The sequence below is a fragment of the Hyperolius riggenbachi genome, chromosome 8 (assembly GCF_040937935.1).
Source record: "Hyperolius riggenbachi isolate aHypRig1 chromosome 8, aHypRig1.pri, whole genome shotgun sequence".
Lineage (NCBI taxonomy): Eukaryota > Metazoa > Chordata > Amphibia > Anura > Hyperoliidae > Hyperolius > Hyperolius riggenbachi.
In genome coordinates, this window is record NC_090653.1 from 133,387,247 (window position 1) to 133,414,586 (window position 27,340).

General features: G+C 44.4%; 1 protein-coding gene across 5 annotated transcripts in view; it reads right to left on the bottom strand.

The window, feature by feature from the left end:
* The window catches only part of PAK3 (p21 (RAC1) activated kinase 3), a 293,331-nt gene that overhangs the window by 171,159 nt on the left and 94,832 nt on the right, over positions 1–27,340 (bottom strand). For 3 of the 5 annotated variants that reach the window (XM_068251117.1, XM_068251114.1, XM_068251120.1), the window contains exon 1: positions 10,864–11,121. The exons of 1 other annotated variant lie outside the window; for it this stretch is intronic. The gene's annotated coding sequence lies outside the window, so the exon portion shown is untranslated. Of the gene's footprint in view, positions 1–10,863; positions 11,122–27,340 lie in introns of those variants that run through there. One more of the 5 variants, XM_068251116.1, reaches the window with a different exon arrangement.

Below are 27,340 nucleotides of genomic sequence, written 5' to 3' on the forward strand. Positions count from 1 at the left end.
TAAATGTGTTTTAATGGGGAAATAGGAAAAAATGTGGGAAAAAATTATTATTTTTCAGTTTTCGGCCATTATAGTTTTTAAATAAAGCATGCTACTGTAATTAAAACCCATGAAATGTATTAACCCATTTGTCCCGGTTATAAAACCATTTAAATTATGTCCCTATCACAATGTTTGGCGACAATATTTTATTTGGAAATAAAGGTGCATTTTTTTCAGTTTTGCATCCATCCCTAATTACAAGCCCGCAGTTTATAAAGTAACAGTGTTATACCCTCTTGACATAAATATTTAAAAAGTTCAGTCCCTAAGCTAACTATTTATGTTTTTTTTTTATTGTATTTTTTTTTTTTTTAATTACAAAAATAAAATAAAAATTGGGGAGTGTGGGAGGTAATGAGTTAATTTATTGTGTAAATGTAATGTTTGAATATGTAAAATGCTTTTAGGGTGTAGTTTACTATTTGGCCACAAGATGGCTACAGAGTGTTTGTTTACATGCGACCTGTAAGCGTCCGGAAGGACGCTTACAGGAAGCAGTAGGAGGTTGGGAGACTCACAATGATCTCGCTGTTTCTGAAAGAAGCAGCAGATCATTGCGGGGGCTTAGATCAACGAACGGGAATGCATTTTCCCGTTCATTGATCTCCGGGCGAGCGGGCGGCGGCGTGCACGTGCGGCGGGTGCGCGCGCACGAGCGGCGGGAGCGCGGACAGCGGCGGTAGCGCGGAAGGTACGGATTTCTCCGTCCCTGGTTTTTTAGGGGGGAAAAAAGGGGCGGAGAAATTCGTACCGCTGGGGGTAAAGTGGTTAAAGTCAGAAAACCACTGCGCCTGCACGCCAGTGTCCTCGCTCCCGCTGATGTCACCAGGAGTGTACTGCGCAGACACAGACCATACTGGGCCTGCGCTGTGCGCTCTTGATGGATCAAGGACACGGCAACGCAGGCGCAGTGGTTTTCAGACTTTAAAGTCTGAAATTCCAGAAGTGAACCGGAGGCGGGGCCGGAGCATTGGTGAGTGGCTGCGCCAACACAGGATGTCTGCGGGGGACCATTAGAAGCCCTGGGTAAGTTCAACTCATTTTCCCCTGACCCCCCTACAGTATCCCTTTAAGATAAGAGTACGTTTGGGGACATGTGTTTTGGTGCCAACTGTCAAAGGCGTGCATCCTGTTTCTATGGAGAGACAAATGAAACAAAAGCTCAGAAAATGAGGTTCTGTGTAATACGGTAATTCTCAAGAAAGGTTGACTTTGACTTTTCATGTCACTAGGAACACTACTAAATCACACCATTAATTATCTTGATATGAGTACCAAGTGCTATTTTCAAGCTTCCACTTGCTGCCTGCAGCAGAGGTAAACATCACATGTTCTTTGGATACCAGCAGCACTGTGTACATTTCCCACCACCAGAGATTATAGGTAAATGGTATAAACTGCAGTTTTCTGTAGAGGGTTTTTCACTCCTGGAATCCCCCAGGGACAGTCACCAGTTAGGGTGATTTTCTTCATAGTCTGCTGCTATCTCCGCCTCCAGCCTGATCACTAAGCTTTAATTACAGCAATGTACCCTGTGGCTATTCCAAAAGATTGCAGAAATTGCGCAAAATTGTATCCAGAAATCAAGGCAACTACCAGCCCTGACTGTGCTACAGACAAGGTACACTAAATTGGCAAGAGGATTGGAAAGTCCCTTCACCATTACATTTACTTGTTCCACTCACTACCATAGCCACAGGTGTATAAAACCAAGCACGTGGTCATTCTACACACATTTGCGAAAAAGCCAGGTCAACATCGGCAAGGCGTTTGTATGTTCTCCCTGTGTCTGTGTGGGTTTCCTCTGGACAATCATGTTTCCTCCCACATCCCAAAAACATACAGAAAAGTTAATTGGCTTCTCCTGAATTGGCCCTAGAATATGATACATGCCCTACACGATACATACATAGACATATGACTATGGTGGGGATTAGATTGTGAGCCCCTCTCATGCTAAGCATACACGGCTCGATTTTGCCGCTCAATTCTCCCGCCCGATCGATTCCCTGCTCGATTCTCTTATCTTCCGCTCGTTTTTCTTTTCTTTTTGCATTGTCTTCAATGCAGAATCGAGCGGCGAAACAATCGGGCCAGAGATCGGACATGTTGGAAATTATCTATCGAGCCACCTAAATGGCTCAGAATCGAGCCGTGTATTCCCAACATCAGGGACAGTTAGTGACAAGACAATATATTTTGTACAGCGCTGCTTAATATGTCAGCGCTATATAAATACATAAATGAAAAGTGCGTTGCTCTCAGGAGCTCAGTGAATTTCAAGCATGGTACAGTGATAGTGTGCCACCTGTGTAATAGGTACATTCTTGAAATCTCATTACTAAATATTTCACAGTAAACTCTAAAGCCTCGTTCACACATACAAGTACTATTGCCCAAACAGTTAGGGACTCGATCTCTCTGGGAGAGAGTTCTGGGCCAAATGCTCTACAGATGTGTTGCTATCCTAGACGTTCACAGGTTGTCTGTCTCTGTGAAGGGGGAGGAGGGAAGACAAAAGAAGCAAATTCCAGTTGCCAGGGTGAAGAGGAGAACAAAGTGCTCAGGGATCAGTCAGGTGTCGCTAAAGATCCGGCATGCCAAATCATAAGGTGACATCGGAGGGCTCCTTTACCACACTAGATCCTTAGCAGAGACTGTCCTTAGCGGCCATCTTTTCTGAATTTAACCCAGCGTGTGTACATAGCTGTGGTGGTATAACAGTTTGGAAACAGCTCATGGTGGGATCCAATGGACAAGTCTAGGTTTCCAGGAATACAGTACTTGCCTGACTGCACTGTGCAAGGTGTAAAGCTTGGTGGAGGGGTGGTTAGTGGATGGAGGGGTGGTTAGTGGGTGGGGTTATTTTTCAGGAATTGGGCTTGGCCCTTTAGTTCCAGTGAAAGGAACTCTGAGGGCTGGTGCACACCTAAAAGCGATAGACTTGTGGTGAAATCTGGAAACTTCATTAAAAATAATGTTAAAAAATCCAAAATTCAAAAAGCAGTAAGAAACAAAAAGTAAACCCAATTTACCAAAAAGCTCTATCCTCAGTTGTCTTTTCACCTGAAGCCTCCAATGAAAATAATTTATCTCATTGCCCCTCATGTTTGACATTAAAGCAAAGCAGCAAATAAACTTCTGCAATAATTGTATAGTATGTGTTGTACTAAAGGTAACTATAATTTTACTGGAAAATCATATTCTTATTTTTAATTTAAGAACTACATTTATAAGGTTGAATTCTAATGAGTGGCTATGCCAGTGTGATGTAAAATGTGCGCCATTCAGCAGGGCCACAAAAGTGATTTTCAACTAAAAAGCCCTATACTATTACCAGCAGTGTTTTCTTAACCAAATAGAAGCATTTCAGCTTCTGTTTACTTTTCAGGAAAGCAGAGGCTACATTTTATGGCAATTTGTTAGCATCATTTGCATAGATAAAATCACTGGTTTGTTAACCCTTGTAATAAGAAAATAAACAAAAGAGAACCTCAGACCACACACGATATACAATCTAAATAACATGCACTATGCTGTTTGCGTAACACCCGGTAAATGTTACACGCACTATCTACGAACATACATTTTACTGAATCTTAGTCAATACTGTACATCCGTATGTCATATGTCATTTTGGGTACATTTTTAAGTATGCCTCATGTATCTGAAAGTAACAACTGATTAAATAGAGAAGAATGCCGGAAGGTTAAAAAGACTATTGCTTTTCACTAGCGGTTTTAAAGCGGACCTGAACTCAGAACTTCCTCTCTGCTCTAATAAATAAGCAACAGCATAATATCTCTAATAGGGCTCTTTCACACTAAGACGTTGCGTTTGATGCGACGTTCAGGTCGCATAACGTGCCCCTAACACAACGCATGTTAGCTTTGATGTTGGACGTTACATTGAACTGCATTATGCGTCTCTTGATGCGTACTTGATGCGCACTTTTTGACGCATACTGATCGAACGAAAACGGCGCATGCGGCACATTTAAAAAGAAAAAAAGATTGCTGGAGCATGGGCAGACATTCTAACGCAGCAAAATACGAGTACAATGCACAGCATGCTGCACTTTCATTTAACGTGCTGCGTTATACTCCAGCGCAACGTGGGCACTGTGAACAGCCCATTGATTTTACATTACTGTCAGTTGTTCTGCGTTAGGGGGCTGCTGTAACGTGCGGGTGTAACGTCTCACTGCGAAAGCAGCCTATAGAGGCTGCCATATTTATTTTCTTGTAAACAATGCCAGTTACCTGGCAGCCTTGTTCAACTTCTGGCATAAGTAGTGCCTGAGTCAAAAGCCTGGAACAAGCATGTGACTAATCCAATAAAACCTGAGTCAGCTGAGTCAGAGTACCTGATCTGCTGCATGCCTGTTCAGGGTCTATGGCTTAAAGTATTAGAGACACAGGATCAGGAGGACTGCCAAGCAACTGGCATTTTTTATAAGGAAATAAATATGGCAGCATCCATATACCTCTCACCTCGGGTATCCTTCAAAGAAAAACATTTCTTTGTTACAGCTGATACGAATCCTGCTATAAATCTGCAGTGTCTACTTCTTGCTTTCATGGCAGCAGATATAGGATTAACATTCTGTATTTACAGCTGCGAGATCGAATTACACTTGTAATTAGTCACAGATAAGGGGGAATTAGACATGCTAAACTCTATAAATACATACAGTGTGCATTTATCTGTATTTTCCTTCTGTCCTGTGCAGGTCCACTTTAAGCTTGGGCATGTGAAAATATTTCCTCACGCCACTATAATTTGCGTTGAATTATGCAAAAAAATCTACTGTATGCATCAGGTTATCAATATCCCATGAGGTCAGCTATAATGAAAAGTGAATCAGACCATGTTCCTCTTTTTTTTGTTTGCCAACTTAAAGCTTATATTGTTCATTCGCATAGTTATTAGTGACACAGCAATGTCTGGTGGAGTGGGTACAAACTAACCAAATACAGGTCTTATTGACCAAAACAATGACTTTCAATTAACAAAGCACACAGCTGTATGCAAAGTGAAACATGACAACCAATAAAAATCTTCTATTGTTGCTCTTGCTTATCTAACTGAACTTCAACCAGACGGATTCAGAAAAGTTTTATGAAGCTGGCAATACAGAATATATTCCAAAGTCTATAACCTTACTACATCTATGTAGTATAAGGTCCCTTTTCCACTGAGAGTGATTTGCTTCAAACTGCAAAATGCTAGCGATTTTTAAATCACTAAGGTTGCTACTTTAACATAGGAATCAAGAAAGTATTTTCCACTATCGCCATTTGATTTTCTGTATATTGCAATCACTATTTGGAGCGATTTCACCTGTGATTGTGCTTAATGTTAAAGGATAAATGCAAAAGAACAATCGCATAACAGAACTGATGAAAAATCGCAACCGCTTGCGATTTTCTTTTGCGTTGGCTATTGGAAAAGGGCCCTAAAAGCCAACCGATTGAGAATTATTTCCACAAGTTATTTAGATAAAATGTTATACTACACGGTGAGACTGGACAATTAAGATATTATGGAATGTGATCAGCATAAAGATTGGATACACATAGGGGTATTTGCAAAAAGGATGCTTAAAGAGACTCTGTAACAACATTTTCAGCCTTATTTCTTCTATCCTATAAGTTCCTACACCTGTTCTAATGTGGTCTGGCTTGCTGCACCCTTTTCCAGTTGCACTGTCTCTGTAATAAATCAGATAAATAATCTTCTTTCCTTTGTCAAGCCTTGTCGAGGCAGAGAGGAATGCACTGCTCTGCTGTGATATGGAAAAGTTATACACACATCCTCTACACTCCCCCTGCAGGCTCTGTGTGTGTGCTGTATGTAGGAGTCAGACAAGGTCTCTGCTCACAGCCAGCATCTGCAGGCTCAGAAGCTGTGACCTTGTGAAAAGCTGTGAGTGCAGAAAGATCAGTTCAGAGCTCAGACAAGCAGCTAAGGCAACAAGTGGTGTAACATTCCAGCAATCAAATCACCTTTTGAGGAGCCTCGGCAAACAGGCACCTGCTCTGATGATGTATTTCCTGTTTGGCGGCCATCTTCATTGTTTACAAAAACAATGATTTTATCACCAAGAAAGCAGCAGGGAGCAGCGAAAATGTCACAGAGGGGGCTAGGAGAAGACAACAAACAGGCTAGTACGTTTATTTATGTAAGATTTTCACAGTACAGATTCTCTTTAAAGGAAACCAGAGATTAGATAAATTAAAAGTTTTATACTTACCTGGGGCTTCCTCCCGCCCCATGCGCAAGGATCGCTCCCACGCCACCGTCCTCAGTCTTTTCCTAGTTCGCTACCGGGTCTCATAACTCCAGCCAGTCGGGGCTAGTCTGCGCACTTCGCAAGAGAAGTGCGCCCTCTATGTATCTCTCCCGCAGCTCCAACTCTGACTCCTAGACTCCACAGCCTTGTTTTCCCCAAGTATCTGACAGGCAGTGAATTCTCGTCCACCATCCTGGCATTTGCTAGCCCTCTCCCCCTAGCATCCTAGAATCAGACGCTAGGAATCAGATGCTAGGACCTCTAGCGTCTGATCCCTTATCAGACACTAGAGGAAGAAGCCCGAAAGAAAAGAGGTCTGCAGAATCTGGACACTAAGTGTCAGGAGATGAGTACTGCTGCCCGCTGCCTGACTATGCCTGGGCACCCCAGAATAGATCCGAGGCACGTGCCACTGATCTTTGGGGCTAGCAACACCCCTGACTTGCATTAAACCCTGAATCACATACAAAAAAACCAGAACTGTTGTCCAAAATTTAAACGCAGGTTGCAAATGCAGAATTGCAAATGATCACAACTAGAATGTGATATTGAAATACATGACGTGTGGCTAGCACATTTTCATTAATTCGCAATATGGGTGGGACTGTTAATAAGCATAAACCCTACATTCTCAACATGCTTGTTGCGATGCAGCGCACGTTGCGCATGGTAAATCATAAGCATCATTTCAAAGCATGTTTGATGCCCCATGCAATGCGCATTGTTTTATGCATGTTATCAAGGAACACACTGCTCACAATATACAGAGATGCAAACATGTCCATAGTTGTATGCACCCTCACAGTTCATATAATGTACCCTCAGGCTCACCTCACGCTGATGGTTATGAGGGAGCTAATCTGATGGCATTTTACAACCCTGATAACTGAACACAGACCACCCTGAGGCTGCCAATGGTTAGAAGCAGGTCCATCTCCAGCGTCATACTACTGCTCTTCCATGGGCTTAAATCGTTAAAGTGTGCTCGAGGGGGTGCTAATGAAAAATATGCGTACCTACGAAGAGGGAATCTTCTGTATCCTCCAGAGGCTTCCCTTGTCCTCCACCCACTGCCGCCATGAGAGCTACTCAAGTGTGTTTTTATGGCCATGCTCCTCACCATGTATGAGCGTGGCTGTACTGCACCTGCAGAAGATCAGCCCCGCCTGCGCAATAAGCTGGAGCCACTCGCACAAGAAAGGTTCTGTGCTACTGTGCAGACGTGGCTGTACTCATGCAGGAGCAGCACAGCCGCACTCGTGCACGAAGGGATCCCGGGAAGCAGCGGTGGTTTTGAGGAGGGAACAAGAAGCCACTGGAGGGTCCAGAGGCTTCTTTCTTCGTAGGTAAGTATTTATTTTTTTCCGTTAGCATCCACCCTCAGGTTCTCTTTAACCTTTTGGGAACCACTGAGCGTAAATCCTGCGCCGCACTTGAGGCTGTCTAAGCCTGATGCAGTGTAGGATTTACGCCACCTACCATTTTCGCTCCCGACGAGATCATGCGCACCCGAGAGGGGAGATTAAGCTGTCATATGACAGCTGACATCTCCTCTCAGTGATCAGGAGGCATCATGATTGGCTCCTGATCACGTGATCACTACGATCGCCGGCGGATTGTAGTGATCACTAACAGAGCAGCGGCGGTCTGAGGGGAAGAGGAGGATCTACTCACCTTCCTGACGTTCCACCGGCGATCGTCGCTCCCCTCCACTCTGCCCGGAATCCCCGCCCGCTCTGACTTAGTGTCAGGTCCCAGCTTGATGACACAATCAAGCTGCGACCCGGAACTTAACGGCAGTGCGTGCAAGGATGCCAGCCAGAGCGAAGGGGGCTAGAGCTGCTCATCGCTGGAGCCTGGGAGGGGAGTAAAGGCTGCCTGCAATACGGGGGACACCTGGCCACACAGGGGAAATCATATCTACCAAGCCATACTAAGGATCCGGCTGCCTAAGCCCCCCAAATATGCCCCCCCCCGCATGTAAAATAAGCTCGTCCTTAAGGAAGGGGTTAGGCAGCTGGTCCCCAAAGGGTTAAACTGTTGCGGCCCCATGTACATGTACAAAGGGAAGTTGCTCCCAAAACTCTGCATGCAGCATTTTTCTTACACCACACTTCACACTCCTGCTCCCCCATCCTATTGCTCAGCCTGTGTAGATTCAATTTACACTTACAGTGTTTTGAAAATGGTAAAACTCCACCATTACCTATCATCAAATTTTTCTATATAAACAAGGCCTAAAGGTGCCCATTAACAGTACCATTTTTATGAAAGATTCTTTGACCAGATAAATCTGCTTGAATCATGAATAAAAAGAGTCAGCTAACGGTTTATGTAAAAATTATCACATGGTCAATTGTAAAAAGCTGGCTAATCGATCCACCCGGCAGATGTGAATGATCATATCCAATCTTATCCAACGTAAAATGTACCATTTTACCTTGTATTTCGATCGATCAATTCCAATCGGTTACTTGCAATTCAATAAATCAATCAAAATGAAGGATCACTAATACAAAGTGTACCGTTAATGGGCCCCTGTCTCTTGAACACAATTCAATGTTTCCAATGAACACACCTTCACTTCCACACATACATTTTATAAATGACCCATTTCTGTTTTCTGCTTTTTAAACTCTATTCTTGGCAATGCAAATGAACTGGGCGATGTTTAGGTGAGCTAACCTCTATATAAGGGCTGGTGCACACCAAGAGCGGATCTGAGCGTTTTTAAAAAAGGTTGCGCTTTGAAAAGCACTTGGCAAATGTATGTGAATGGGATGGATAACATCAGAGTGATTTGTTTTTTCCCCAAACGCAAACTCGCGTCCTGCAGCATTTTTGCTGATTTCTGAGGCGATTCAGCATCAATGTTAAGTATAGGAAAGTGGAAAATTGCTCTGAAAAGTGCTAGATCAGAATGATTTTACAAAAGTTTTTGTTACAGAAGCTGTTCAGTTACAGCTCTACTGTAACAAAATATAAAAAACGCCACACCAAAACGCTCCAAAAATTGCTAGGCATGTGAAGAAAATCGCTCTGCACATGCCTAGAATCGCTCTAAAAAATAATTCCAAAAAGCGCTGAGTGTTTGTGATTACACTAGCGCTTTTTGGTGTGCACTGGGCCTAAGTGACTACCTATTTCCCCCTAATACTCTGCAGTACGATTGCCCAAACATTGTCTACTACCAGGCTGCTACATGGGTTAGAGAGCAATGATATGTAAGCGATTTTTTGCCAAAGCTTCACTCTGCATAAGAGAGCTAAGCAGCAGAATACTGGTATTGTAGATTGTAAGCTCTTTTGGGCAGGATACTCATCGTCTCTGTGACTGTCAAGTTTGTTACTACCTGTACTTAATACACGGTTAACATTCTCATGCTTTATATCATACTAATAAATTATAATAACAAACGAGCGTGGTGCTTTTTCTCTGAGTAATAATATGATTTTATATGGAACTTATTGGTTAACAAGGGATGTTGAATTAAGTGACAGACCCTTTTAAACTGATTTTTTTAACTGACAAAATGAAAGAAATAAAAGCAATGAATTGAATAAACATTTCCATGACTCTCTATCAGCTGTGGAGAGAAAGGGTTAAGGACACGTAAAGGCAAGAATGGCAGGGCTGTCCCAATGGTAAGAAAAAACTGTGACTGTCAGTGCTAAAATCCTTCTCCTCAGCAGGTTAATGACAGAGAGGGGAGTGTGTCTACACTGACAGCCTAACCAACAGAGCAGGAACCCAAGCATGGACAAAGCCTAATATGCATATGGGGCCTATTACTAGGCTTCCCAGCCACAAGAGCAGAAGAGCAGGTGTCTTCCCTGAGAGCACAAAAGGGGTAAAGCATAATGTATGCAAAGTGTATTTATTACCCTCACACACAATCAGCAGCAGATGGCCCCGATTGCAAGCTCTTTTGTACAGAGAGCATCCATTTGCTGAATATCTGTGTTTCATTCACTATAGTGCAAAATAACTTAACAATCATCAGCAGGACATCTCATGACGACAAGCGTCTTAAATATCTATCAAAAAGCTCAGCTATTCTTCAAATCTGTTTGCCATCCACATTTTGTGTAAGTCCTGTAGCATATAAACAAACCCTGATTGAAATATATATGGTACATCAACCCAGACACACTGGGGACTACATATCATAATACACACAAACTCATGTATATCTATCTATCTATCTATCTATCTATCTATCTATCTATCTATCTATCTATCTATCTATCTACTATAAACAATCACTCACACAAATAGGCATCATATAAGTAATACACCAAAACACCTTAATATTGTTGCATTGCTATTCACCACAATGTACTCATATCAGGCTAGATGTAGAGAGAGGTCTCTTATGATGGCATCTTATGTCTACATATACTACTGAGCAGTCTGCGCCAGAATTGGGAGAGACCAGGGCAGGCCATTGCCAGGTCTGCTGAAGAGAAGGCAGCATGGACTGCAGCTGCTGCATGATCTGCTTGGAATAAAGAAGAAGGTATTACCTGGCACACACCCTGGCATGTTGCATCCACTGTGCCCTTGCCACTGCAAGCCTTCTTGATGAAAGGAAGCCCTAGATTAGTCCATCAGCAGAACTGCTGCCATCCTTTATCCAGCTCCTGACCTCCAGTGCTCACATTAGTATCTTGGATGCTTCAGCTAGCTACCTCCTTGCTGTTCCCTAGCCCATGATGTCACCGTCTTTCTCCATCCCTGATTGGCTGCCAGACGGCTGATAATCATACTACTAGCAGCACTAGGAGGACGTGGATAGGCAAATCTTTTGTTTCGAAGCAGGAAGTGCACAGAAACCTTTCAGAGCAGAGGGAGGGAGCTTACAAATGTGATGCTTTCACTAACAGCAGGGCAGACTGCATTGTGTGTGGCTAGAGGTGTAGCTCCATCACCAGCAAACACACAGTCTGCATACACACAGCCAGTACATCTGAACGGCAGCACATTCCTGCCATGTCTCTTTAGCAGACAGCTGCTAATCTGAGGGTTATGCAACACACTACAGAGCTGATCCAAATATTATCTGCCACCAAAACAGTTCTATCAACGTCTGCTATGTCAATATAATCTAGTCCAGTACAGTGCAATGATGGTGGTGATGTACAAGTTAACCAACAGCCAACAATCAAATTTTCATGGAGAGATTTGTGCTAATCTGGTAGATGTACATACATACCAGCAGTGGTGCTCATCAGAGCTAGGATATCCGAGATACTGCGGACCTACCAGGGGATGGACCGACTCCTTGAGGAGCTGCACCTGCCACAGCACCGGCTCATGATCGATGTTCCAACTCACTGGAACTCCACCCTGGCGATGTTGGAGCGTCTGGTTGAACAGAGGCAGGCTGTCAGCCAGTACCTTGCACGAGCAACAGTTGCCGCCAGCAACCTCCCGTCCATCATCTCCACCGAGGACTGGGGGCACATGCAGCAGGTGTGCTCAGTCCTGGCACCCTTTCTGCAGGCCTCCAACATGGTAAGCAGGGACCATGCAATGGTGTGCGAGTGGGTCCCCTTGGTGTGTGTGCTGGACAGGGCCCTGTATGCACCGCTGGAAGAGGGAGCGGCAGCCTTGGACCAGCAGGAGCTGCAGGCAGCTTCACAGGCCACCTCTGAGGAGGAGGGCTTGGAGTTGGTGGTCCCTGACCTTGCTGCTGATGAGGGGGAGCAGCAGAGCGCAGCTGGACTGGTGCGGGGGTGGAGAGAGGATGAGGTGCAGGAGGCAAAGGAAGAGGAAGACAGCACTGTCGGCTCTGGGGCTGCCGATGATGTGCCAGCAGACGTGGCCAGACTCTTCCCAATGGCAGCGCACATGCTGAGGTGCCTGCGCACGGACCCAAGGGTCATCCAGATGAAGAAGAGGGAGGACATCTGGATCTGCATGATGCTGGACCCATGTCTGAAGGGGAAGCTCAGCCAGTTCCTGCCTGCAGGAGGAGACCATGCACAACAAATGAGGGATTTGCAGCTGTCCCTTGTTGAGCGCTTGGAGGAAGCCTTCCCTCAGCCATCCACCCCCACTGTCCAGCCAGCACAGAGGCAGCAGCAGGTGCCTGCATCCACCAGCAGCAAGCGCACGCGCACCACTGACCTGCTGTCTCTGACCAACGAGCTCTACATGTGTGTAGAGCTGCCAAGGACTAGAGAGGAGGTGCCTGCAGCAGCATCCTTCTCCGGTCACAGACAGCGCTTATCAGGTATAATACACATAAAATATATAACAGGGTTTTAAATGAACAATGAGTCTTTTATTCTTCAATTTTCAAATTTCTTCAAGATTCCGGACAAGTATGTACACGAACCAATACAGGACTCCACATCATAAAAAAGGACTGCCTGACACGTGTTTCACGGCCAAAGACCGCTTCCTCAGAGGCATACAGTATACACACATATCTGTTAAAAAATACACATATAGATTGTACAATCAATTACATACCATCCATGGTCATATGTGTGTATCAGGATACAGGCATAGAAGCAAGGTGGATATGGAAGCTTGCGGCCGGAGAACATCCTGGCCTTAATGATTTTGTATCATACAAAATGTTCTTATAAAATTCCTGGTCCAGAGATATATACATAAGTTTGGGAACATAGAGTTGTATTGGTGTTGTGACATATACATATGCATTTAGCAGCATAACTTGATTTTTTTGTATTGTATGGTATATGTGTGTTGCGGGGACAGGCTTATGTACCTAAAAAAAAATCGCTTTACACTATGGGATATTTGTACATATTTTTCCTATCTGATTATATAGAACCTTAGGGTGTTGGCTCTTATTACAGCCTGCACATTAGAGGTTGTATACATAGTAACCTTTCTATTTTTGTGCCTTTCTGGGTGCCTTTTAGTGACAGGGCAATAGATGGCGCTATGCCGGCCCCTTTTTACATGTCATAGCATTGCAGTACGCTTGTGGTCTTTCCCAACTGGGAGAGAGTAATCATTCCTCTATGCGCATTTCGGCTTTGCACGTTGTATGCGTGTATGCGGACGCACATGCGTACTTGCGCCTTGTCCCATGACATCACTTCCGCAGCGCGGCGAGCTGTTTCCGCCTGCGTTCCATTGGGCTAGGCGTGCGGCCACTGCGGCGAGCTTCTGATAGTCGGGGATATACATCCCGCCTACATGCCTTTACGCTCTCTGTGATTAGACATTGGGATCTTCTTATGGTCACGAGGTTACACACTGGGTGTCACTTGCTTTTCATGGATGCGCCTCAGCGTCCAGGATTTCGTCGATGAGTACATACTTATTGATTTTACAGGTATTTTTACTGCTTATATAGAACATTTAGGTGTACTAATGCATGGGGTTATGTGGGAACTATCTGTGGGAACTATGTGGGAACTAGCTGTGTGCATGATCACTATATATATATATGATATGTGGGTCACTCTGTACGTGCACTTCGTTTATTAGGATGGTTCTGTAATATCTCCATTAGCGCTGGTTTATAGTGTATAGTAGATGATGTTATATAGTATGCCCCTATAAACATCTGTGTGGGGTCTATATCTATATCTAGCTGATATACACTTAACCAGCAAGTACCACTTGGCTATTTATATATTACAGTGGACTGTATATACATGACACTGCACTGCTGCATGATATAGTGTGTGGTTACAGACACTTGGTTTTTGGATTATTACCCGTGGGGGCTCAGATCTGGAGTCCCTATTTGGGCTTACTCTATTATGCATGAGCTACACTGGCAATTACATTACAGTTTCCGGTCTACACTATTTTGGGATCTGTGAGTCAAGGACTATTTTTGGTGCATGGGCTCTGCACTTTCAGCTATTGTATATCAATTTAGTTTTTGATGTGTTCATACAATTTTTTCAGATTGCGTTGTGATATTGTCTTTGAACCGACAGTTGGTAAGATACATTTACGATTTTTCTCTATGCCTGTATCCTGATACACACATATGACCATGGATGGTTTGTAATTGATTGTACAATCTATATGTGTATTTTTTAACAGATATGTGTGTATACTGTATGCCTCTGAGGAAGCGGTCTTTGGCCGTGAAACACGTGTCAGGCAGTCCTTTTTTATGATGTGGAGTCCTGTATTGGTTCGTGTACATACTTGTCCGGAATCTTGAAGATATTTGAAAATTGAAGAAATTGAAGAATAAAAGACTCATTGTTCATTTAAAACCCCGTTATATATTTTATGTGTATTATACCTGATATCGTACAAGGGGTGGAACTACACTACTGCATTTTTAGTGATCTTGTATTGCACAGACAGCGCTTGACCCGCATGGTGGCTGACTACATGGGGTCCTTCAGCGGGCTTGACAGCGTTGCCCCTGTTGATCCCATGGAGTATTGGGTCAAGCACCTGCCGATCTGGAGCGAGCTTGCGCAGTACGCCCTGGAAGTGCTCTCCTGCCCCCCGTTCAGCGTACTGTCAGAGCGTTGCTTCAGTGCAGCCGGTGGAGTCGTCACTGAGAAGCGATCTCGTCTGTCTCACAAGTCTGTGGACAGACTGACGTTTCTCAAAATGAACCAGGCTTAGGTGGAAGGCGAAATACTGGCCCCTGTTGTCGGCGAGAGGGGGACATGAAGTGGCGCACACACACATTACACCTGCTGCTGCTGTTGTATTTCTTCCTGCTGTCTGTGTCTCCACTGCCAGGGAACACATTACAAGGTGCTGTTGCCCATGCGCCAACAGCTATTACGCTCAAAAATAGCTGCCTGCATTATTTTGAGAAAAAAAAATTGTAATTATTTTAGAGGTGTCCAGGTTGAAAACTATGCTGTCCCAATTGTGTATTGGACACAATGTGGGCTTCACAACTGCTGTCTGGAACCTCATGCTGTGTATTTACGGTCCTGGAACCACCGCTAGGAACCAGGGCCTATTATGTCTCGCTGCCTGCCCTCCTGCCTGCTGCCAAATGCTAGTCTGCCACACACACTCATCCTCCTCAAGCTGCCTGCTGCTGTATTTCCTCCTGCAGTCTGTGTTTCCACTGCCAGGGAACACATTACAAGGTGCTGCTGCCCATGCGCCAACAGTTATTACGCTCAAAAATAGCTGCCTCTCTGCCTGCATTATTTTGAAAAGAAGAAGATGAAGACGACGTAAATGAAGACTTACAACTTACAACCATTTTGGACACACCTTCTCATGCAAACGCTTTGCATGAAGTTAATTTACTATTTTTGATACCTTTTTTTTTATAACTACTACATCACCACATAGTCACTTGATGTTTTTTTTCATAAAAAAGGTGGTTTCATGCATCATTGACCTCCAATACAAGTTTTAAAAGCTATTTAAGGCCAGCTCGAATATTTTACTCGAATACAGACTCGGATAGTGACGTCGGATATCCGAGGTCGAATCGGATATTCGATTAACTCGAATATCGAACTTCGACCAAACTCGAATAGGATAATGAGGTATCCGATCAACACTGCATACCAGTGATGACAGACTGGTGGGTGCATCAGTTATGCTCAATTTTTACACCAAAAACACTAACCCTGATCACAATCGGTTTTGCTTGGCGTAGAGCGGATAGTTCAGTGTCCGCTCGGTTTTAGTATCACGTCCATGAATGGATGCGTTGCACCATGGGTGGCCATGGGCATCGCATTCTCTTGTCCAGAAAGACGGAGCAGGTCGGGACTCTGCTTTCCGTTTGCCGCAATGCAACAAATGGATCCGTTTTTTTCCTACAAGTGGAAGCAGATCCTATTTTTAACATTAGGATTCAGTACATGCGCTGCCAAAAAAGCAAGAAGCATCACCTGCCAGCAGTAAAAATGTCACCATGTGATAAATGTCAGAATGTAAATCAGGGAGAGGAAAGATTTTACAATGGGCAAACACTGATTAAGGGCTGGTGCACACCAAAACCCGCTAGCAGATCCGCAAAATGCTAGCAGATTTTTAAACGCTTTTTTTTATTTTTATGAGGCGTTTTGCTAGCGTTTTGCGGATTGCTGCTGCGGTTTTCAGTATAGTAGATTTCATATATTGTTACAGTAAAGCTGTTACTGAACAGCTTCTGTAACAAAAACGCCTGCAAAACCGCTCTGAAGTGCCGTTTTTCAGAGCGGTTTGCGTTTTTCCTATACTTAACATTGAGGCAGAAACGCATCCGAAATCCAAAAAATGCCTCACCCAGGCATTTTTCGCTTCTGCAAAACGCCTGCCGCTCTGGTGTGCACCACCCCATTGAGATACATTGACCAAGCAGATCCGCAGCCGCAAGCGGATCTGAAAACGCCCAAAAAGCCGCTCGGTGTGCACCAGCCCTAAATCATTTATACATATTTATAGTAAAAATGAAGCACTTTTTTATTACATTATTTGCAATGGAGTTCTCTTTAAGCGGGAACTGAGCTTAAAGAGACTCTGTAACGACAAAAAGATCCCCTGGGGGGTACTCACCTCGGGTGGGGGAAGCCTCAGGATCCTAATGAGGCTTCCCACGCCGTCCTCTGTCCCACGGAGGTCTCGCTGCAGCCCTCCGAACAGCCGGCGACTGTGCCGACTGTTCAATTCAATATTTACCTTTGCAGGCTCCAGCGGGGGCGCTGTGGCTGCTTTCGCTCCGAAGGAGGCGGAAATACCCGATCTCAGTCGGGTCCGCTCTACTGCGCAGGCGCCGGAGACTTGCGCCTGCGCAGTAGAGCGGACCCGACTGAGATCGGGTATTTCCGCCTCCTTCGGAGCGAAAGCAGCCAGAGCGCCTGCGCAGGAGCCTGCAAAGGTAAATATTACGTCACCGCTGTACGGAGGGCTACAGCGAGACCCCCGAGGGATGGCAGACGGCGTGGGAAGCCTCATTAGGATCCTGAGGCTTCCCCCATCCGAGGTGAGTACCCCCCAGGGGACGTTTTAACGTTACAGATTCTCTTTAAAGGAAACCTGAAATTATTAAAAAAAAAAGTTTCACTTACCTGTGGCTTCTACCAGCCCCCTGCAGCCGTCCTGTGCCCACGCTGTCACTCACCGATCCTCAGGTCCCCAGCCGCTGCCGCTGCACATACTCTTTCCACACACCTTTATTTACCAGTGCATACTACACTATAGGACCACTGGAGCCTAAACATGGCATGGTAACTGGAAGAAACCTTGGTGACGTGATCAGTTGACATGTGAGATATTTAAAGTTACAAGTGCTTCTCTCATGCTTCTCTACATAAAAATTACTTTGGATCCAAAAATAGCAGTGTGAAATAGCAATTATTTCATCTCCAACTGGGAAGTGCAGAGAAATTAATCAGTCAGCTGATTATAAAGGGATGGAAAAGCAGAATTAGCCATAATCAATGACATGCTAATTTTCTGAGTTTTATTGCATGTTATTTCAAATTGCATGCTATTTGGAAATGAGACAAACATGTAATAGCTGCTGAATTTGACCGTTTACAAAATTGGAAAATTCGCATGTCACAGATCATCGCTGTCAAGAAATATGGAAGCATCTGAAAATTCCTGATTCAACTTGTACCCATTTTTGGAAGAAAATCTGTTTTAGTCTCACATGCCGTACATTTTTAGTGAATGTAGCCCAGCGCTACATGCAAATGAAAAGAGGGACACCAAGAGCCCAATATAGTGTGGTATGCACTGGTAAATAAAGGTGTGTGGAAAGAGTATGTGCAGAATACTCACAAGTCAGGGTTACCTCATAGGCAACCACTGAAAACGCAGGTGGGGAGATTAGACCTGTCACCACTCAGGAAGTAGCTCTCTGTAGATCTAGGAAAAAAGGGGTAACACTGCTCCACCAAGGGTGGATATGTATAACGTAGTATGAATACAGAGGCGCCAGAAGGATAAAAAGATCTAAAACGTTTAAAAATTAGGAGGAGCAGTGTTTTCCCCAGAATTTTTTTCCAGCCGGGTGGCATGAAAAAGTAGCCGGGTGGGGCGAGATGAGAAAACAGGGCCAGTGCTTCTGTGAGCAACTCTGCTTACAGCATAGGAGGAGGTGAGCCGTTGACAGCCGGGTGGTCACCAAAACTAGCCGGGTGGAGCACCCGGCTAAAAGGGCCTGGGGAGAACAGTGGAGTGGTGGACTTACCTCCTCAGGGCAGACACAAGAAAATGCCAATCAATTTTTAGCAAACAATTTATTTACATACTCCAGTTAAAGACAACGCGTTTCGCGGGAGTGACCCGCTTCCTCAGGCAATAAGATGCAGCATATACAAAAACAGGTCTGGTACTATGCCAAGCGCTAATTCGGACAATTCTAAGATGTTTCTTCATAATAAATGATATGGCTGTCAGTAGCACTATTCCAAGTATTAAAGTATACCTGTGTCAAGGCAAGGCTACTTTAAGTAAACACAGAGGTATGCTCATACTGAATCCACACACCACTGTGTGTTGTCCATTATTCTCCTTGTTCTTCCTGGACCCCATAATCACTATAAAAAATTTGATATTTTTTTTTGTCTAAAGTCAAATTTTCAGACAGGAAGAGGCAGGCTTGGGGGAATTTTCCATCCTCTCTCTCTTTAATTCCCTCTTCCCTGCCCAATCACTCCCCTTATGTGGTGGTGAAGAGGAGGGTGATAGGCGATACATTGCTGCAAGCCTGCCTCTTCCTGTCTGAAGATGTGACTTTAGCTAAGAGGGTGACTACTGGGACCAGGGGAATCAGGAGATGAACAGACAATGCACAGATGTATGTGGATCCAGCATGATCATTTATATTTCGATACTTATCTTAGGTAGCTTTGCCTTGGGTCAAGTGTGCTTTGAAGAACTGTGCCACATTGTTATTTGTGAGAAAATCTCCTTATTTACATATTTTAGATGGATATGTGTGAGAAAACGCGGAAAAGCCGCCGCAAGTACTCAGAGAAAGGCGGCTGATTCCGCGTTCAACATGGCAGCTTGCACGCAGAGACCTGCATTTACTGGCTTGACGGAGCGCGGAGAAACCGCCGCATGCCCAGAGAACAGGGCGGCGGATTCCGCGTCCGACGCGGCGGCTTGTACGCATAAGCCTACTTCTGTCAGTACTGCTGAACGCGGAGAAAACGCCGCACGCTCGGACAGCGGTGCGGCGCATTCCGCATCCAAAACAGCAGAGGCATTACAACACATGTCTGGTGTGGCTGGGACTGATAGTCCACACAGGTTCAGAAGGACGCGTGCGCGCGCGGAGAGGCAGAGCATTTATGACAGCCAGAAGGGTGTCAGCTGGCCAGGCCGGTCAGCTGACAATTCTTTCAGTTTTCATTGGTCCAGCACTTAGGGGAGGCGCAGGAGAGCGCTGGTGTATATATACTGGGTGCTGGTCATTCCTCTGGTGTCTGGCGTTGCGATCACTACGTGGTAGCACTCAGACCTTGTCAGTATCTGTGTTACTTTAGACCAGTTTCCTAGGTGTTGATGATCAAGGAACTCACACCTTAGTCTAGGAATTGTTGATTATTTGTTATGACCTTCTGCTTTCCTGACCATTCTTCTGATCTCTGATTTTGTACCTTTGTCATTCTGATACTCTGTTGCCAAACTCGGCTAGTCTTAGGATTCCGCTTCTGTCTCCTGTCTCTGTACCTGATCTGTCAGTCTGTTGCCGACCTGGCCTGTCCGACCTCGAGAACTATTTCTCCTGTTGGGAAATAGTTCACAGACCTGTCAGTGACACTTCTCCTTTGGTGTCACTCACTCTCTGATCCTTCCTACTCTCAGCCTGGCTCCACCCTTTGGGGAGCCTCAGGCCTTTGGAAGGAATCTGTTCTCTGGGCAGTACCTCCTACTGCCTCGCACCCACTGTAAGGGTGCTCTCCTCAAAGTATTACTGTTGCACCAAACACTCATATATTACTCAGGTGTCCAGAGGTTAGAGATATATCTGATTATCGGTGATACTGCAGATCATCTATACTTGGGTATATATCTGCATTCTCGGTGATACTGCAGATCGCCGGTAATCAGATCCTCTCTGTTACACCGATCGTTACAATATGCTGCCTAATAATGCTATAGGCAGGTGGACACTAGCTTAAAGGACAACTATCAAAGTTAACTAAAATTCTAAATGCAACATATATTTCCAGTAATTACTAGCAAATAGCAATACAAAGGCTTTTTTTCATCTTTTTATATCTTGTGAGAAGAAAATATGACATTTACAGGGAACAGTGTTCACTGTAGGCATTACTATGGAGGACTGTGTCCAGAACATCCAGCATAAAGAAACAATCTTCACTGGCTCTAATACTGTTACTGGAATATGTTCAAATTGCTATAAAGCAGAAATATAGCTTCAAATGTAAATAATCATCAGCTGAAGTTCTGTCGGTGAGCATGATTCTCTCTCCCTCTTTCTCTGCCTTAGGGCTTGTTCACACTACAAGGGCTTTTTAAGCGCTAGTGATTTTGAAAAGCTCTTGCTAATGCAATGCTATGGGGGATTTTTACAAAATCACATCGCTCAAGTGAGAACATACACAACATAACATTAGCAACAGCATTTAAAATCACAAAGTGTTTAATAAAACTCTTGTAGTGTGAACAAGCCCTCAGGGTTTGTTCACACTACAAGAGCTTTTGTAAGCGCTTTTTTTTTTTAAAAAAAGGTAAATATACAAAGATGCATTGCCAAATTATGGAAGTTCAAGCCCCTCACTAACATGTGGTGGATAGTATAAATATGTATGTAGTGCCGTTGGGTTACTATGGAAGCACAGTGCCACTAAATATACATGTGTAAGGGCAAAATGATATGACTCATAAAATAAGCTCTGGGCACATCACAACTTTTCACTTGTGTCATAAGCACAATTAACCACCCTGGCGTTCTGATTAAATCGCCAGGGTGGCTGCGGGAGGGTTTTTTTTAAATAAAAAAAAAACTATTTCATGCAGCCAACTGAAAGTTGGCTGCATGAAAGCCCACTAGAGGGCGCTCCGGAGGCGATCTTCCGATCGCCTCCGGCGGCAAGAGATAACACGGAAGGCCGCAATGAGTGGCCCTCCGTGTTTCGCTTCCCTCGTCGCCATGGCGACGAGCGGAGTGACGTCATGGACGTCAGCCGACGTCTTGACGTCAGCCGCCTCCGATCCAGCCCTTAGCGCTGGCCGGAACTGTTTGTTCCGGCTACGCTGGGCTCGGGCGGCTGGGGGGACCCTCTTTCGCCGCTGCACGCGGCGGATCGCCGCGCTGCAGCGGCGATCAGGCAGCACACGCGGCTGGCAAAGTGCCGGCTGCGTGTGCTGCTTTTTATTTCGTGCAAATCGGCCCAGCAGGGCCTGAGCGGCAGCCTCTGGCGGTGTTGGACGAGCTGAGCTCGTCCAGACCGCTCAGCAGGTTAACAAGTTATATTTGCAGCTTTCCAGAAAAAGCTAAATCAAGATGTCTTGACCTGAAAAGCAATCATAAGTCATAGAGTGATGTCTGGAGGAGTCCAGGGAACCTTCCAGAAAAGAGAGAAAAACACAGAATCCCAGGAAGCCCTGTATAGTGTAGTAGTTAGTTAACCCCAGTGGGGAAATGGGTATGTAGGAGTAATACTCACAAGTGTAGGTTGCAAAACTAGCAACCACAGTATGAAGGCAGGTGGGGAAAGCCCATCCTCACTCAGGTTCTTTGGTCTTCTTGTGGTCTCTTATGGTGGGTCGCACTCTGAGTTCAAAATAACTCAAGTAGTAAACCCTTCCATTGGTAACTAGGAAAGGGGGGATGGTAAGAGTAATACAGGGAGAGAAAGGGCGCCACAAAAATGGGTAGTGAGAGACAGTGGCATAGCTAAGGAGCTGTGGGCCCCGATGCAAGTTTTACAATGGGGCTCCCCCAAGCACTCTATACATAACAATTGATACGGCGCACCAAAACCTGCCGATGGCAACTACAGTGTCAGAGGTGCAAAAAGGGGATGGGGAACAGTTAGTTTATGATTACCAATATTCAAAGTATCTATAGAAGTAATTATTATGATCACAGGACCAATAGAGAGCTAATACTGTAGTTGAGGGAGGGCCCTTCGCGGCACCTATGGCCCAAGGGCCCAGATGCGGTCGCAACCTCTTCAACCCCTATTGCTATGCCCCTGGTGAGAGATAGCAACAGGTGATAATAATATTTGCTTACCTCAAATGAAAAAAGTGAAGTAAATGGAGTTGATGAAATACTACATTATTATGACTATTATGACAAGGAGTGCGCACGCCATCTCTCTGGACATTGCGCTCACCATCATGCCCCGCACACAACCACCATCCTGCCACAATGAAAATGTCATCCAATTAGTGCCGCAGCCAATTGTGTGGGGCAGATGGAGGGGGGCGTATGCAGTATGAAAAGACATACAGACACACAGTGGCCTGCTTGGAAATTATTATTATAGATTATTCATTGATATTGTGCGCTAATTTGCAAGAATAGAATTTGTACTCTATTTAGAAAATTGACTGAAGATGAAATGATGTCTACCCCAATGTAATGCATAGAGCTGAACTAAAAGACTTTAAACTAACCATTTCACTAACGGTAACCCTAGCACAGGAACTACACAGCTGACAATAGCTTGCCATTGCATGAGTAAAGTTGGTGCACAGATACAACTAATGCCGACTACAGCCTCATTAAAAAAAGTGTGCATAAAATGTAAAAACAATCCCTATAGGATGTTGAATCTCTTGTTTTAGCTTGCTGTCATAACCCTTGCCAAACAGCTTCCTTCAGCCTAACCCTAATTAACCCCTGAATGGCCATATTTTCGGTGTCACCCGATCAGCTGCTGGGATGGTCAGCTTTGAACACTTGCACTATTGCCCAAATATTCCAGCGTCAGAGATCCACTCTCTCTGTGGGTGTTGTTTTTTTTTCTGTAAACTCTGGGGGGAGCAGCTAAGTCAGAACTAGTCTGACTGGTATAACAATTCACATATTTGCATTTACTTTACTGCCTGTCCTCTTGAAAATAAGGAAGAATTCATCAGAACAGTGGAAACTGCAGAGTCTGCTGTTTACTTAGTCAAGAGAGAGTCCGGAGCTGGGATTCTCCAAATATGACTGTGATGACCGAACACAAAATACATCAATAAGACACAGGCATAGAAGGACAGGTTTCCTTGGAAGTGGGATACATTTCACTAGACATCTATAAAAACTAAGCCGAACAGTCTGCCTATCCCAAGCTATTTTCAGCTATGCATGGATTGGATACTGATGCTTTGCAGAACCCCTTAGCTTTTAATTTCTCTTCAGCAGCCAATAGCTGCTGGGGGACCAGTTGTGTTCTTCACCAAGGTGACACATGGGTAGCTGTGAGCATCTACCTCACTGTGATCAGTGGCATAGCGATAGGGGATGCAGAGGCTGCGACCACACCAGGGCCCTTCAGTATTAGCTCTTCAATGGTGCTATACTGGTTATGATCACTTCTATATGTGCTTTGAATAGTGGTAATTAATAACAAACTTCCTCTCGTCTGCTTACACCTCTCATACTGTGGATGCCTTTGGCAGGTTTTCTTGCGCCATATAAATTGTTATGCACAGAGTGCTTAAGGGGCCCAATGTAAAACTTGCACTGGTGCATAAAGCTCCTTAGCTATGCCACTGACTGTGATATATGCTGTACAGATGTGCCTATGTCCTCTCAAGTATTCAGTTTTTACATACTGTATTACTTAGATGACATCACTTTGCCATGAGGCAGCCCTTCTTCATTGCCTGTCAGTGATGATCTAAGAATTTGTCAGATATGCAAATTTCCATTACAAAGGAAAAGGCAACTTGCACTGACAGATCCAGAAATGTACATGGGCTAGTGTCGGAATTAACAATTAGCCGATCAGTAATTTAAATGACTATACATTCACAAAGCTATAGCTCTGACTCCTACATGTAATTAAGGCACCAGGAAATGTGGGTGCAGGGCAAAGCTGAAAACCGGCTCACCCTGTTTCTGCAAAAGTCCCAGTGACATTAATTACTATTCCCTCTCCAGGTCGCCATGGACTCTGGGGTAAGATGTAATTCAGCTGCCAGCTAAATAAAGCTGTTTTTATAATAATTTGGGCTCCGTCTTTTGACAGTGCCAAAATTACTGTCTGAGTGCCGCTATAGCCTCAATTCATATTACAGCCTATGGCGGCGAATAGTACACCCAAAGTTCCCTGTGCCGTTTTTGCCTGTCTCGAGCTCTGACAACTTCCACATATTTTTACAGAGTACAGTCATTATTATAGATTTATAAAGCGCCAACATATTCTGAGGTGCTGTACAGAGTATGAATAAAACATGGGGTACATAGTAATACAGACAGTGGTATACACAACTATATGTTATATAGACGCTGGTACATAATACAGAATTGGTTGACATAGTAATTACAGTGACAATTGTACAATAATGAACAAAATATATGGCAAGTTCCAAGAAACAAGAGGGAGATAGAGTCCTGCCCATGGGAGCTTACAATCTAAAGGAATAGGGAGAGAACAAGAGGTGGTAAACAATAGTCATATCACTACAACTGCTCCTCAGAGAAGATCCCAATCTAAACCCAGTAGTAACAGTAATGTAATCAAAGGCCAATTTTTCGAGGCAGACCAATGATTGTATGGCATGTGTATGGTTTTGCAATGGGAGATGAAACTTGAATGCCTGGAGGAAATGTTTTGCAAACAATGGGAGAACATTCAAATGGTGACGGGAAATTTGGGCGCCCACTAGCTGTGGATTTTTGGCTGCCACCAATGATTATTGGGCACTGCTGGTACCCAAATTTCCCCTCAATGCTGGTATTTCAATGGGCGTCAATGGTGGCACCCGAAAGATTATTTTTTTTGCATGTGTGTTTTTTTTTTTTTTTTGCAGTGAATGGAGACTTGGGGGAGGTTAAGGTTAGGTGTGGGGATGGTTAAGGTTAGTCATTGGGGGGGGGGGATCATTAGGGTTAGCCACGGGGGTGGTGGTTAAGGTTAGGCATGGGAGGGGCTACTTAAGGTCAGGCATGGGGATGGTTAAGGTTAGTAATGGGGGGTTGGTGATTAGGGTTAGCCATGGGGGTGGTGGTTAAGGTTAGGCGTGGGAGGGGCTGGTTAAGGTTAGGCGTGGGGATGGTTAAGGTTAGTGATGAGGGGTGTGGCCGATTAGTGTTAGCCTAGGGGTTGGTGGTTAAGGTTAAGCATGGGAGGAGGTGTTTAAGGTTAAGCATGGGGAAGTGGTGGTTAAGGTTAGGCGTGGGAGGGGGTGGGTTAGTTTAGGCATGGGAAAGTGGTGGTTAAGGTTAGGTAGTAAGAGTAGTAGTAGTAAGAGGGTTCAGTGTTAAAATATGGTAGCTATAGTAAAATATTGTAATATATATTCCGATATTTTACTACTGCCACTTACAATATAATAGAAGAATATCGGTAAATTTACGAGTTATAGATTTTCTGGGCGCCCAAATTTCCCCGGTGCTGTTTTTGCACGTATGCCAAACTGCTGGCCAAGACTGAAAAAAAGTCCTGCAAGGCGCCAGAACTAGTCACCACACCACTCTGCTGCTCTATTCCCAAATCTACATAGTTTGTCAAACCAGAACTTGCATGTTCAATACATGTTTAAATGGTACCTGTTGCTTACGCATTAAATAGGTGCTCTTTTTCCCAAAGAAACATACAGGGGCGTAGCAATAGGGGTTGCAGAGGTTGCGACCGCATCGGGGCCCTTGGGCCAGAGGGGCCCCGAAGGGCCCTCCCTCAACTGCAGTATTAGCTCTCTATTGCTCCTGTGCTCATAATAATCACTTCTGTAGATACTTTGAATAGTGGTAATCATTAACAAACTGCTCCCCATCCCCTTCTTGCACCTATGACACTGTAGTTGCCGTTGGCAGGTTTTGGTGCGCCGTATCAATTGTTATATATAGAGTGTTTGGGGGGGCCCCATTGTAAAACTTGCATCGGGGCCCACAGCTCCTTGGCTACGCCACTGGAAACATACTATAGTTTGTAAGTACAATACTGTTAGTACATAACTTTATATGAAAGCAATATCCAGACTTGGAATATAAGTCACAGATGTGCTTAAACTAGTTTTTGTACAGTCAGGCCTCAATCACAGCACCGTGGTGGGGTGGATGTTGTTGGGGACAGACTGGCTGGCTGATCCATACGGCGGCTGCTGCTGCACTGCAACTCAGAAAGGTGCTAAAATCAATAATGTAAGTATATTGCACTATTGATTTTATAATACCTTGGAGTAATTTTGTAAATAAATAAATGTGCAGTTCAACTGTATAGAACTTAAGTCCAATCGACACGATACGATTCTTTGTGCAATTCGATTACGATTCTATTTACGATTTGATTAAATCAGACATGTCCGATCGGGATTCGATTCGATTCAGTTCGATTTGCCATTGCAAAACAATGGCAAATCAAATTGAATTTAATCGAATACCGATCGGACATGTCAGATTTAATCGGACCATAAATAAAATCGTTTTACAATTTTTTTTTGCTATAATGGTCCTTTTACCATGTGCTCTGCCAACAAAGCAGGTGGCAAGCTTGGCTTGGTAAATAGGTGGTAGATAGAAAAAATACTGTAGTTTTGTGTGGGTCTCTAAAGCTAATTTGAAGTACCTCATTTAACACAAGATGCACTATTAAGTATACCTGAATTGTTAAAAAAAAGTAGTTTGCAATCAGAAATATCCCTCTCCTATCCCCCCTACCCTTGGTCATGCTCCGGGCAAACCCGACTGCCTAAGCAGCTGCCTGAGTTGTGCCCAGTATGTAGGCATACCTCCCAACTTTTTGAGATGAAAAAAAAGGGACATTTAAACCACGCCGCTGCCACACCCCTGGCCACACCCCCATCACACCCCTAGTCACGCATACCATAAAGAAAGATATGTTGTTTTATAATTCAAACCACACTGGTCCTTTCTATCCTGGTTAATTTTCTTCATATTAACATTTTAAAAGTAGTATTACTCGTATATCAATATAA